Source organism: Tenrec ecaudatus, chromosome 10 (assembly GCF_050624435.1).
Source record: "Tenrec ecaudatus isolate mTenEca1 chromosome 10, mTenEca1.hap1, whole genome shotgun sequence".
NCBI lineage: Eukaryota > Metazoa > Chordata > Mammalia > Afrosoricida > Tenrecidae > Tenrec > Tenrec ecaudatus.
The window spans coordinates 155,846,350-155,857,905 of record NC_134539.1 but is presented as its reverse complement, the minus strand read 5'-3'; the positions used below and the strand labels follow the sequence as shown (position 1 = coordinate 155,857,905).

Below are 11,556 nucleotides of genomic sequence, written 5' to 3'. Positions count from 1 at the left end.
GTCTTGGCCTTCCTCACGGCTCAGGACGACTCTGGCCGTGCTTCTTCCAGGACACATCAGTTGGTGCGTTTAGCAGTCCTCGGCACTTTCAACATTCTTCCCCGGCACCGCGATCCCAATGCTTCCTTCCTTCTTTGGTCTTCCTTATTCAGGGACTAAGTGATCCAGTAACAGGAGGCTAGTGAACCGATCAGGGCTAAGATACAAAATAACAGTAACAAGAGATAATCGATCAAGGTTTCATGTGGGTGAGAGTGGGGAAAGAAGAGCTGATACCAAGGGCTCAACTAGAATGTTTTGGAAATGATGATGGCAACGCGTGTATAAACATGCTTAATACAGTTGATGTCTGGAATGCTGTAAGAGCTATAAGAGCCCCCCAATATCGTGCTTTTTACAAAAGAAAGTAAGAAAACATCAGGACTGGTTTGTTGTTGTTTTTTTTTGTTTTTTAATGGGACAAAGATTCTTCTTTTTCCTGTAGAGCGGCTGGTGGTTTCAAACTGTTGCCTTTGCGTTAGCAATCCAAGTAGAAACCCCCTACTCCACGGGCCTCTGCTCTACACAGTGCGGCATCAGCCAGTGGCTTGCTGTAAACCTGTGCGTGCTAAGGGGTGTGCACAGAGCAGGCGCCAGCAAGTGGTCACAGATACAGCCCTTCCTTCCTGGGATACGAGTAAGACCGAGGTCGCCTGCATAACATCCTGGTTGGCAGTTTGAGCCGTGGATTTGCCCATCCCAACCACGCAGGCAAAGACAGGGAGGGGCTTGACTTGGACAGCTGGGGGTGGGGAGGGGATAGAGGGGCTTTCCTGGGACATATTTCAGAAGTTAGATTGCCAGAGCATAGGGCTTGCTGACTGAAGGTGGGGCTCGAGGCAGAGAGGAGGCCAGTTTGGTGCACAGGCTGGCGAGTGCTGGGTGAGGTCCACTCAGGGACGCCAAAGCCAGTCCCTGTGTGTAAGGTGGGGGTGGGGGGATGTTAAAACACTGGGATGGAGGCAGGCCCTGGCGGAGGAGCCATGCAGCCAGCCGGGCAATGGGGATGACCCACGACACACTAGAGCAGGAAACTGGCCCCTCTGGAGACGGGGGCACCCAGGGAGGGGAACGAGGGAGGCTGGGGTCCAGGTGGGCTCTGATGGACTCCATTCAAAGTAGGGTGGGGACGGCTGTTGCCCAGCCGGCCCGTGTCACCAGTGACCCCTTGTGCTCAGAGATGGAAGCTAACTCACTGGGAGTGAAGGGCTCCGCCCTTCCGGACCGCCCAGAACGCTCTTAAATCTGAAACTGCGGACTCTCGGTGCCTGCCGTCAAGCCCACGCCGACCCACAGTGACCTGACAGGACAGGGTAGAACTCCTGTGAGTTTGAGACTTTCGATGGGGGTATAAAGCCCCAACTTTCTTCCTCAGAGTAGCTGGTGGTTTCGAGCTACTAACTTGGCAGTTATCAGCCCAACACTAACCCCCACACCACCAGGGCATTTTTTGGGCTTTCTCAAGACGCCTCCAAAAAACCCTCCCAGGATCTCCCAGAACCCTCTTTGGACCTCTCTAGGACCCCTCCCCTCAAGCACCTCTCTGAATGCTTCCCGGGATCTCCCCCAAGTCCCCCAGGACCCCCACCCCCAGAGCCAGAGCAGAGTCAAGAGCTCAAGGATGGCATGAGGCTGTGCACCGCGCTCCCTGTAGGGACTGAACGACTGGGGTGTGTTGCTTCTGCACAGGGTGAGTTGGAGGTGCTTTGTGCGATGTTGTGTGTGTGTGGGGGGGTGTTCAGCAAACACGTGGGCCTGTGACCCCAAAGTCATGGGAGAAGATTGCAAACTCGATGTGCTCACAGTCAAACCACGTCCCCATGCACAGCCTCCCTTTTCTCTCCCAGGGGCAAGGCCCTGGGTTCAGGTTGTGCCGCATTCCCTTCCGGTTCTGCACTTCCGGTGGGCATGGGAGGAGCCCGGGTGGTGCAGTGATGAAGCGCTGGGCTGACAGCCAGAGGGTTGATGATTCAAACCCACCCAGAGGCCCTGTGGGGTCGCGACCTGGATTTGAGTCCATAGGATTAGCATCTGGGACACCCACAAGGGCAGGTCAATGCTGCTATGTGGCAGGGCGGGGCGGGGGGAGGCAGGGGGGAGGGCAGCTCTGAGCCTGAATCGGGTATAGGAGGGGTGCACCGAGTAGTGAGTTCATTTGCATCCTGGTGACCTTTGCGATGGGGCATTTTTGTAGCTCACCTCATGTGAGCATACCTCCAGGGAATTCTGGGAGGGAGGCTGAGGGTGGAGGGTGGCCACAGCCTCCTTCCCTACCTCTCTCTAGGTTGCTCAGGTTATGTTCTCAAGGGATGGGCAGGCCTTGGGGCCACCCTGCTGTGGTCACATGCGGAAGCCCCTCAAGGAGCCCTGGTGGCATAGTGGTTACACATTGGGTGGCAAGGTCAGCAGTTTGAAACCACCAGCTACTCCTCAGAAGAAAATCCAGGCTTTCTACTCAAAGAGTTCCCGTCTCAGAAACCCACAAGTGCAGCTCTAGCTGGTCACATCACATAGTGCCGCTATGGGTCAGCATCGACTCGGCAGCAGTGAGCTTGGTTTCTGCAGCTCCTGAGCACTCGAGGGGTGGATCTGGAGCCTTTATTATCTCCTGGCTGGGACCTTGCAAACATATCTTCCCTGCACTCGGCGCTCCCAGCTGAACCATGGGAACATGACACGTCTCTGAGGGGTTGTAATGAGGATTCCATCAGGTTGTGGTGGAAAATGGCCCATGCGTTCTGGGCACTCCTGAGCTCTCAGCAGCTGGTAGCAAGGCTGGTTCTGTGAGGTGAAGAAATCAAGAGCTGTTGGAGGCCTCCCCATCTCACAGATCAGGAAACTGAGGACCAGACCCATGAGGAGCCAGTTGAGTTGGTGCCGGTTCACAGTGGCCCTGTAGCATGGAGGGGAACTCCCTAGGATTTCTGACACTGATGGAAGAAGACAGCCTCATCTTTTCTCCCTCAGAGCAGCTAGTGGGTTTGAACTACCAACCTGGAGATCAGCTGCCTGATGAGTAACCCCTGGAGGGCTCTTTGGGTAAGTTAAACCCAAACCACAGACAAACCCACTGCTGGGGACTTGATGCTGACCCACAGCATCCTCTCCCTCAGCTTCCGAGATGGTACATTTTTATTTGTTTGTCTCATTAGGTAAACTTTATTGTATCAAAGTATCGCAGATGGGTCTAGAGGACTCATCTGGACTGCAGCAGGACACCTCTTAGCTCTCCCGCCTCAGCCTGCTGAGCCATTCCTCTTTCAGAAACACACCATCCCAAAGCTTTCCCATATCCCTGTTGTTGTTTTTAACTGTCGTGGCTTGCCAAATTAAAACAGCTGAATTTGATACACGCCCAGTGTCCTTTCTTTCATCTTTCTGGGCCTGAGAAATGGAACAAGCAACACCTGTCCTCATCAGGACCCTCCGGATGTATTCTTCACCCAAGAAGTTACAGATTTCAACGAGACCCGTTCTCCTGAACAACCACGTCGGTGGGCATGGGGGCACCCCCCCCTTCTCTTGCATCGAAGCCCAGGGGCCCACCGGGGTCATGCTCTGGACACAAATGATGACAGAGAGGGCGGGCTGTGGCCAGTCCTTTCTAGTTCCCCACAGGTGTCAGCATGAAGCCTCTTCTCTTTCTTTCCAGGGAGACTGAGTTCCATATTGATGTGATTGAAGTCCCTCCGCAGGCACCATGTGCCCCTTCAGGAAAATGTCCACACCCCCTGGGATGTCACGGCCGGTGCCAAGAATGGTCTTCATTCTCGCAGTAGATGCGGCAAAGGGGGAGGATGTATGTCTTTATGGGAGCAGACGGCCTCATCTGTCTCCCTCAGAGCGGCTGGTGGGTTTGAACTACTGACCTTTCAATTAGCAGCCCCAAAGCTTAACCCATTGTGCCACCAGGGCTCCTTGGGGAAAAACCCAGTTTTCCCTAAGCCCTGTGGTCAGCTGTCCTCTGCCCATGCGGCCCTCTAATGGACTTGACACTGACTACCTGGCAGGGGGCGGGGAGGTCGCCCCAGGTCCTAGAAGAGGCTAAGTGCTAGGCAATCAGAACTCCCAGTGGCACCGTGGAGGAAAGGCCTGTGAATGAATGTACTTCCCAAAGGTTACAGGTTGAAAACCCAGAGCTGCACAGCTTCACTCTAATGATGGCAATTAACGACCATCTGACTGTCTGCCTGCTGCTAGTGCCCACCCCCCATGTGTCCCCTTTCTCTCTCACTCCCAGTGGGCCTGTGTCAGGGTCAGGGTGGCTGGCAGGGAAACATGCCTGCCCAGGACAAAGCCAGCTTCAGTCTGAAGCTCTAAGTGACCGTTCTTACGGGCGAGGGGCAGGGGTTCAACCTCGGGATACGTTTGTGGGTCTTGCTTTTATGGTTAACACACACACAAAAACCCTGACACACACATCTCCCACCCACCTTGGGTGTTGCAAAAGGACCCCTGGTGGCGGTGTGGGTTATGTGTTGAGACTGCCCTGCAAGATCAGCAGTTTGAAACCAGCAGCCCCTCAGGAGAAAAAGGAGGCTTTCTATTCCCATTAAGAGTTACTGTCTTGGACACCTCCAGCGGCAGTCTACTCTGTCTAATAGGGTCAATATTAAATGGGAATTAACTCCATGGCTGTCAATTTGTCTGTCTGTCTGTCTGGGCAGGGAGTGGGGAGGGGGTGTGCACGACGAAGCACTCAGCTGAAAAGTCGACAATCAAACCCATCCCTATGGAGGGAAGTTCTACTCTGTACATGCAAGGGGCTATTGGGGGGGAGCGGTGTCAGAATACGTTTGTTCTGATCTCCTCTGCTGATCTGTGTGATCTGATCCATCCCTGCTTTAGGGCTGTGGGGGGAGATGAGCCTGTTTGTCCCTAAAGTCGCCCCCCTCCACTCCTGCTCATTGGGACAGAAAGACAGAATGGGACAGGATGGGTACAGGACTTGGCCTTTTGGGAAAGTTGTTTCTTGCTGCTGGAGGGCATTGGAAGCTCTCCGGCCCCGGGAAAAACAGGTTGCCAGATAAGAAAACACCTGGTCCTAGCTTGGGAGAGATACCAGTTAACAGAACGAATGCAAAGGGAGGGCAGCGGAATTTAAAAGCAGGTGAAAGGCTGAACCTATCAGCCATTCTGCAAGCCAAAAGTCTCAAACTCTGAAACATCGACAGAGGTTGTACTCTACCCTACCCTGCAGGGTGGTTCTAACTAGGGACGGAACCCATGGTCTGGGGTTGGGGCTGGTGAGCCTGGCCCTGTCATAAGGCGCAGGTGAAGGCCGCTGGCCCTGAGTCTCCTGTAAGCTGTGGGTAAGGGTAGTTCTTTGCAGTAGGCGCTCTGGTTTGCAGCACATTCAACAGTCCGCTCCAGTGCATGGTGACCCCATGGGTAGGTGGCAGTAATAGAAACTCTACTTAAACTATAGGGTTTTTAATGATCCATTTTTCCGGAATCGGCCACCAGGACTTTCTGGCATAGAACTCAAAGGATGGAGGGATTTTTTACAAAAAACCTTTGCTATTTCCCAGGCTCACAGGGAATGCAATGTTGTCAATGTCAAGTTCGTTGTAAAACTGGTTCTCAACCTTCCTAATGGAACCGCTGTTAAAAGATGCTGCAAAAGCAGTATGAAATCTGCTGTAAAAATTCGACCAAGACCTCAAGGCATGGCTGTGGGATGATGTTTGGGTGGACTGGGGAGGTGGGCTTCATAGGTCAAGTGTCGTGACTCTCGGATCCTCACACTCCAAAGCGCACTTCTTGTGGCAGCTTTTCAGAGGGTGCTGCTGTTCCCTGCATGACCCCAATCTGCAGCTGGTCGCCAGGCACCGGGGCGGTGCCTCCCACTTCCAAGTCGGCACCCAAGCCGCCTGAGCCGTCGCTCCGCTAGTCTCTTTGGCCTCGAGATGCCTTGCGCCCGCCAACTCCTGCGTCACCCCTTCAGGGCTCCCGATGGAGGCCTGGGGACGCACGCACCAGCGCGGCGCCCACGCGCCGCCCACCCGGAAGTGCGGGCGCATCACATGCTCTGCGGGAACTTCGCGTGACGGCACAGCGTCTGCGGCTCGGCGTGCTTGCGTCATCGCGTAGGCTGGCGGGGCACGGTGGTGGCAGTGACGTTCCCGGGGCGTCCGGCAGCCGAGGGCGGGTCTATGGGAGTGGGGCCGCAGGTAGACCCCGCCTCTTAAAGCCGCCAGACCTCTTCGTGGTTGGCTGTGGGCGGCCGCAGGGCGCGGCGCCTTTAAGGCTCGCAGTGACACGTGTGTCCCGCGCCGGAGGCCCGGATGGTGCGCATGCCGGACTGCGGGCCGGGAGACGCGAGCGCCGCGCGGGCCTGCAGCGGCGGCCCGGAGGCCTGGTAGGCTGCTGCGGGCAGCGCGCGGGGAGACGGCCGCGGGGTCATGCGGGCCCCGGGAGGGCGCTGGGCACTTGGCTGCGGCGCGTCCCGGGGCGCGGGCAGCGTGGATGCGTGTTCACAGGGCCCGGGTGCTCGCGAGGGAGGGATTCGGGGTGTCTGCTGAGACGGGGTGCCCTCGAGAGAGGGTTTCGGGCTGTCCACAGGGTGGGGTGTCCGTGAGGAAGGGCCTCGGGTGTCTGCCCAGACAAGGTGTCTGCGAGGGGGAATTCCGGGTGTCCTTAGGCTGAAGTGTCTGACGGGGAATTCGGGGTGTCCTTAGGCTGAAGTGTCCGCGAGGAAGGGTCTCGGAGTGCCCGCGGGGGGGCAGGGTGTCCACGAAGAGAGGTTTAGGGTGTCCGTGGGAGTGGACACCCCGCAGAGAAAGGATTCGGGGTGTCTCCCGGGTGAGGTGTCTGCGTGGAGGGGCCTCGGTATGGCCGTGGGGTCTGGGGTGTCTTCAAAGAAGAGTTTTGAGGTGTCCTGGGGTGGGTTTACTCGAGGAAGGGACTTAGGGTGTCTGGGGGAGCTCGCGCATCCGCCTGAAGGGGACTTGGCAAGTTCACTAAGGGTCTGACGCTTCCCCATGGGGGGTTGTGCGTTCTGGGATCTTGAGGTGACCCTTAGAGGCTTGGGGGTGCCCCCGGGGGTGCGCTCAGGCTGTAGTGCATCGGCCACCCTCTGTCTCCTCCCGCCCCCCACCTCTGCGAACCCTGGGCTGAGTTGCTTGCAGGCTCTGCGCTGTGGGGCCGGAGCGGGCAGCCGCGTGGAGAGAATCACCTCGTGGTCCTTTTCTGGAAGGCGGTGTGGGCTCTTTAAAGGCGCCTGGCTTTTCCGAGTGGGTTTCCACTGCGCTGCTAGTAGTTAGAGGCAGAGAGAGGGAAAGTGTCTCCGGCTGATGGATGCCAGGAAGCAGGTCTTGGAGGGCAGGGATGGGATCCTCTTCTGTGTTCTTTACTGGCCCCAGCTGGCTTCTGCAGAGATGCCCAGAATTGGACTCAAGCTCACAGGGACTCTACCTGTGTACCCCCACATGAAGCACTACCCAGCCCTATGCCATCTGGTCTGCAGCCACTGTGTCAATCCATGTGGTTGAGGGCCGTCTTCTATTTTAGCTGACCCTCTAGTTTACCAACGTGCTGCCCTGGTGGCGTAGTGGTTATGCGTTGGGCTGCTAACCCTAAGGTTAGCAGTTTGAAGTCACCAGGAGAAGGATGAGGAGGACGAGGCTTTCTGCCCCTGTAAAGAGTTACAGTCCGGGAAACCCACAGGGGGAGTTCTGCCTTGTCCTGTGCGATCCGTGAGTTTTAAGGACTGCTTTCCCAAGCATGGTGTTCTTCCCAGGGACTGGTCCTTCCTCAGAACACAAAACACATCCGATGTTTTCCTGGGAAGTCTCGCCATCCTCTGTTCTGAGGAGCAGTCTGTCCTCCCAAGACAGGTTTGTTCGTTTCTCTGGCAGTCTGTGATCTGTGTGACACTCTCTGCCAACACCATCATTCAGATCTCCATCGCCCAGCTTTGGCCTGTGTAGGAGGTGATGGAAATACTGTGGCGTGGGCCTCAGAGCCCATCTTTGCTCTTTCTCATGCCAAAGAGGTCTTGTGCTGCAGATTTGCCCAGTGGAAGACATCAGTGGCTTTCTTGACTGCTCCTTCCAGGGCCCTTGGTTGTGGAGATAAGCAAGGTACCTGCCTCTTCTGTTGATCACGATACATTCGTTGTTGTGGGGAGTTTGCTTTGTTTGCATCGAGTCGTGGTCTATTTTGGCTGTGGCCTCGTATCTCTTTCCATAAGACGTGCTCCAGGTCCTCCTCGTTTCCAGCGTGCAGGTCCCCCAGGAGCAGGAGGTTACCCACAGCTTGTCCTGACCCCCGCCCTAAGATGTCTTTGCCTAGTCACCGGCACACAGCCAGACATCTTCCCCGATGGTCCCTGTCTACCCCAAATCCCTTGTCCCAAGTCCCTTCCAGGTCTGGCGGGACTTGCTGTGTCCATAGCACTGCAGCAACCTTTTTCAGTGCGGGCCAGCAGCCTGTGAGAGTCATGGTGCTGCTCTGTCCTTTCCACCTGAGTTGGATCACAGTAGGCCCTGGGGAGGCCGCCGTGCCCCAGAGGGTCTCGTCTTCCTCATCGCAAGCAGCATGAGGCTGAGAGGGTGAGTGTAGAGTGCAGTTTAGATGGAGAGATGAGCGGGGAGAGAGCAGTGTAGAGTGCAGTTTAGATGGAGAGATGAGCGGGGAGAGAGCAACAGGCCTTTGAGGCCGCCAGGTTTGAGCCCCTGTAGCAGTGGAAGCAGAGTTGTAAGTGTGTTGAGTGTGACTGTCGTGCGGGGCTCCTTCCTTGAGCCCAGGAGGATCTGCTGTGGAAAAGGGTGTGGATGCGCCTCACAAAGTCCTTCAGAGGATGTGCTGATGGGTGCTCGGAGGGGTGTCTTCCGATGGTTACCCTCACCTCGGGGGAAATCATTTTTTCGTTACTGCTTCACGTTTGCAGTGGGAAACAGTCTGTGCCTTTTGAAATCTGCCGACTCCCACTCTGGCACCAGTGCCTTTTACTCTGGGTGCTGGTCACAAGTTAAATTGGATGAAAGAGCCATCACTCTCCGGATGCTCTCCTTCCTCCAGCCACCCACCCACAGGCTCCTGTCCTGTCCGGTTAAGATGGGTCCCACCTGGGAGGTAGTGGCTGTACAGTGCTTCTAAAGCCAAGCACCTTTGCAGGGCTGAGCCACGTACTATACAGGTGAATATCAAAGCCCACTGTCCAAGTGTGCCTTCAGACTCGTAGGAGGGCTGTCCCAGTTGCTGAGGCTGTGAGTCTGTACGGGGCAGTCAGTCTCCTCTTCCTTCTAGCCACTGGTGGGTTTGAACCACTATTGATTAGAAGCCTGGAACTTAACTGTGCCACCAGGGCCATGTGTGTGTAATACACTCATATATACATATAACACATGGATGCATTACATTTGCATATCTACACACATGCATTATCCATTATCTGTAATTCCAAAACCTCAAACTCACTGCCATTGAATCTATTCTGAATCCTATCAACTCTATAGGACAGAGTAGAACCGCCCCTGTGGGTCCAAGTCTTTACAGCTTTACAGGAGTAGAAAACTTCTTTCTCTGTAAGAGTGGCTGGTAGTTTTGAACTGCTGACCTTGGGATTCACAACCCAACTCAAGGACAGCGCCGCTAAGGCTCCATTCTGTGTACTTCTCAAACAACTCAAACTCAACTGCCATTGAGTAGATGCTGACTCATAGCGACCCTATAGGGCAGAGCAGACTGCCCCTGTGGGTTTCTGAGACTGTAACTCTTTACAAGGGTAGAAAGCCCCAGTTTTCTTCCATCAAATTGCTGACCCTGCAGATCACAGACCAGTTCATAACCTTGCACTACCAGGGCTCCCAGTCTGTATTCTTAGCAGAGGACAAATCTGGTGGCTCATTGTTCTTGTCTTTTTTTTTTTAATTTCTTTTTTTTTTTTAATTTCTTTTACAAACCCTTGTGTGTTCTTGTCTTTTTTAATGAAGAGCGTGGGCTCGGCCTGGGCCAGAGGCCTGGACCTAGTGTTAGCGATGGTGGCTAAGGCAGAGGTTCAGGTTAGAATTTGAGTCTGGGCAGTGTTAGGGTTTCAGTGCATTCATTTTCCAGGTTAGGTTTAGGGTCTAGTGAGGGCTGGGGTTAGGGTCAAGGTGTTAGAGGTTAGGCTTCTCAGGGGTTGTCCTGACCCCTCCCCACCCCCCTGCATTTTTCTGCTGGTGCTCTGAGTAGATAGTTGGGGCTGCTCGTTGGGAATATATGTCAGGCTCTCCCCTGGTCTGCCTGGGGCAAGAGCTTGTCCTGGCAGCTGTGGTTCTCCTCTAGTGGCCCCCACCTCGCACCCACCCACCCCTTTCTGTGCTCTCGGTGATGGCTTGTTCTTGGCTGGGAGGGGAGGGGCGGTGGCCTCCTGTGCCCATCTCTGTTCACTCTACAGAGCCAGACACTGCTTTTAGAAGAGCCGTTAGACCACTTGGGCGATTCGACAGGCAGGGCCGCCCGCCGAACACCTCCCTTCAGGAGCCGTCGCCACATCCAGCCCTCCCAGGTAAGCCTGCGGGGGCTCCTGCCAAGCTGGCCAAGCTACCTCGTCACCCTGAGGGGGCTCTCAGGGTCCCGGCCCCTTAGACAAGAAATCTTTCTTACTTCCAGTTGAAAACCCAGCTGGTGCCACCCCCGTGTCCCCCCACCCTGCACCCCGCACTTCCCACCTTTCATGAAATAAACTCACTGCCATGAGTCAATTCTGACATACACCAACCAACCCACTGTGATACTCTGGCTCCTGGCATCTCTGTGTTTTTAGAAACTGTTGTAGAAATCAGAATTCAACCCATGTATGTGGGGCTTCATGGAAAAAACTCAGTCTTTGAACTCCATCTTTTCTTGGGGGTTTTGAAGCCACCTCTAGGGAATTCACAAGCCTTGCCTGATGGCAAATTGAATGCCTTTTGGGGGTTCAGGTTTACCTCTCCCCCCTCCCCCCACCTTGTGGTTTCCGGTTTCTATTCTTACTTTGAACTTTGAACTTGATCCATAGGTCAGTGCTTCTCTCCATGAGTTTGGGGTACAGTTGGCTGGGTGGCTTCTTGTGGCAGGCTGGGTCCTGGGCACCAGGCTGTGTAGCAGCTTTCCTGGGTGACTGAGTGAGCAGTTTAAGGAGCACGGTTTCTTAAGTGTAGCTGTGGTAGATACAAAGTAGCAGTCGGGGTGTGCAGTCTGTCTCTGCTACAGTGTCTCCTGCGCATGGGGATGGGCCTCCTCCACCAGCGGCTACAATGTGGCGAGAGCGCTGTGTGTGGCCCCTGAAGGCCGCTGTTTCAACCCCATTGCATATCAAAGACTAGAAGGCTTTGGGGTGGTGGGAGGCCTGCTCCTCTGACTTCCTCACCAGCTGGGGACAGAGCTGGAAGTGGCCCTGGTGCCCAAACCTCGGTGGGCTGGCCCTGTGCTTGGTCAGGGTTGGGGCCACCCTCTCATCTGTCACTACTTATGTCTTTCTCTGCAATTCTTCCTCCCTTGCCTTTAAAAGACCACCCAAGTCCACTGCCATGGGATGCCAGCATGCAC

At 55.3% G+C, this 11,556-nt stretch overlaps 1 protein-coding gene and 1 long non-coding RNA gene across 5 annotated transcripts in view; both read left to right on the top strand.

The window, feature by feature from the left end:
- Positions 1 to 1,067: 1,067 nt before the first annotated feature.
- LOC142458434 (uncharacterized) lies at positions 1,068 to 4,637 on the top strand. Its single transcript, XR_012786417.1, has 3 exons — positions 1,068 to 1,729; positions 3,007 to 3,078; positions 3,692 to 4,637. It is a non-coding gene; the product is annotated as an uncharacterized LOC142458434 (long non-coding RNA).
- A 1,653-nt stretch (positions 4,638 to 6,290) lies between these two features.
- The window catches only part of USP36 (ubiquitin specific peptidase 36), a 29,166-nt gene continuing 23,900 nt past the window's right edge, over positions 6,291 to 11,556 (top strand). For all 4 annotated transcript variants that reach the window (XM_075562304.1, XM_075562303.1, XM_075562305.1 and 1 more), the window contains exons 1-2: positions 6,291 to 6,400; positions 10,424 to 10,534. The gene's annotated coding sequence lies outside the window, so the exon portion shown is untranslated. The remainder of the gene's footprint in view (positions 6,401 to 10,423; positions 10,535 to 11,556) is intronic.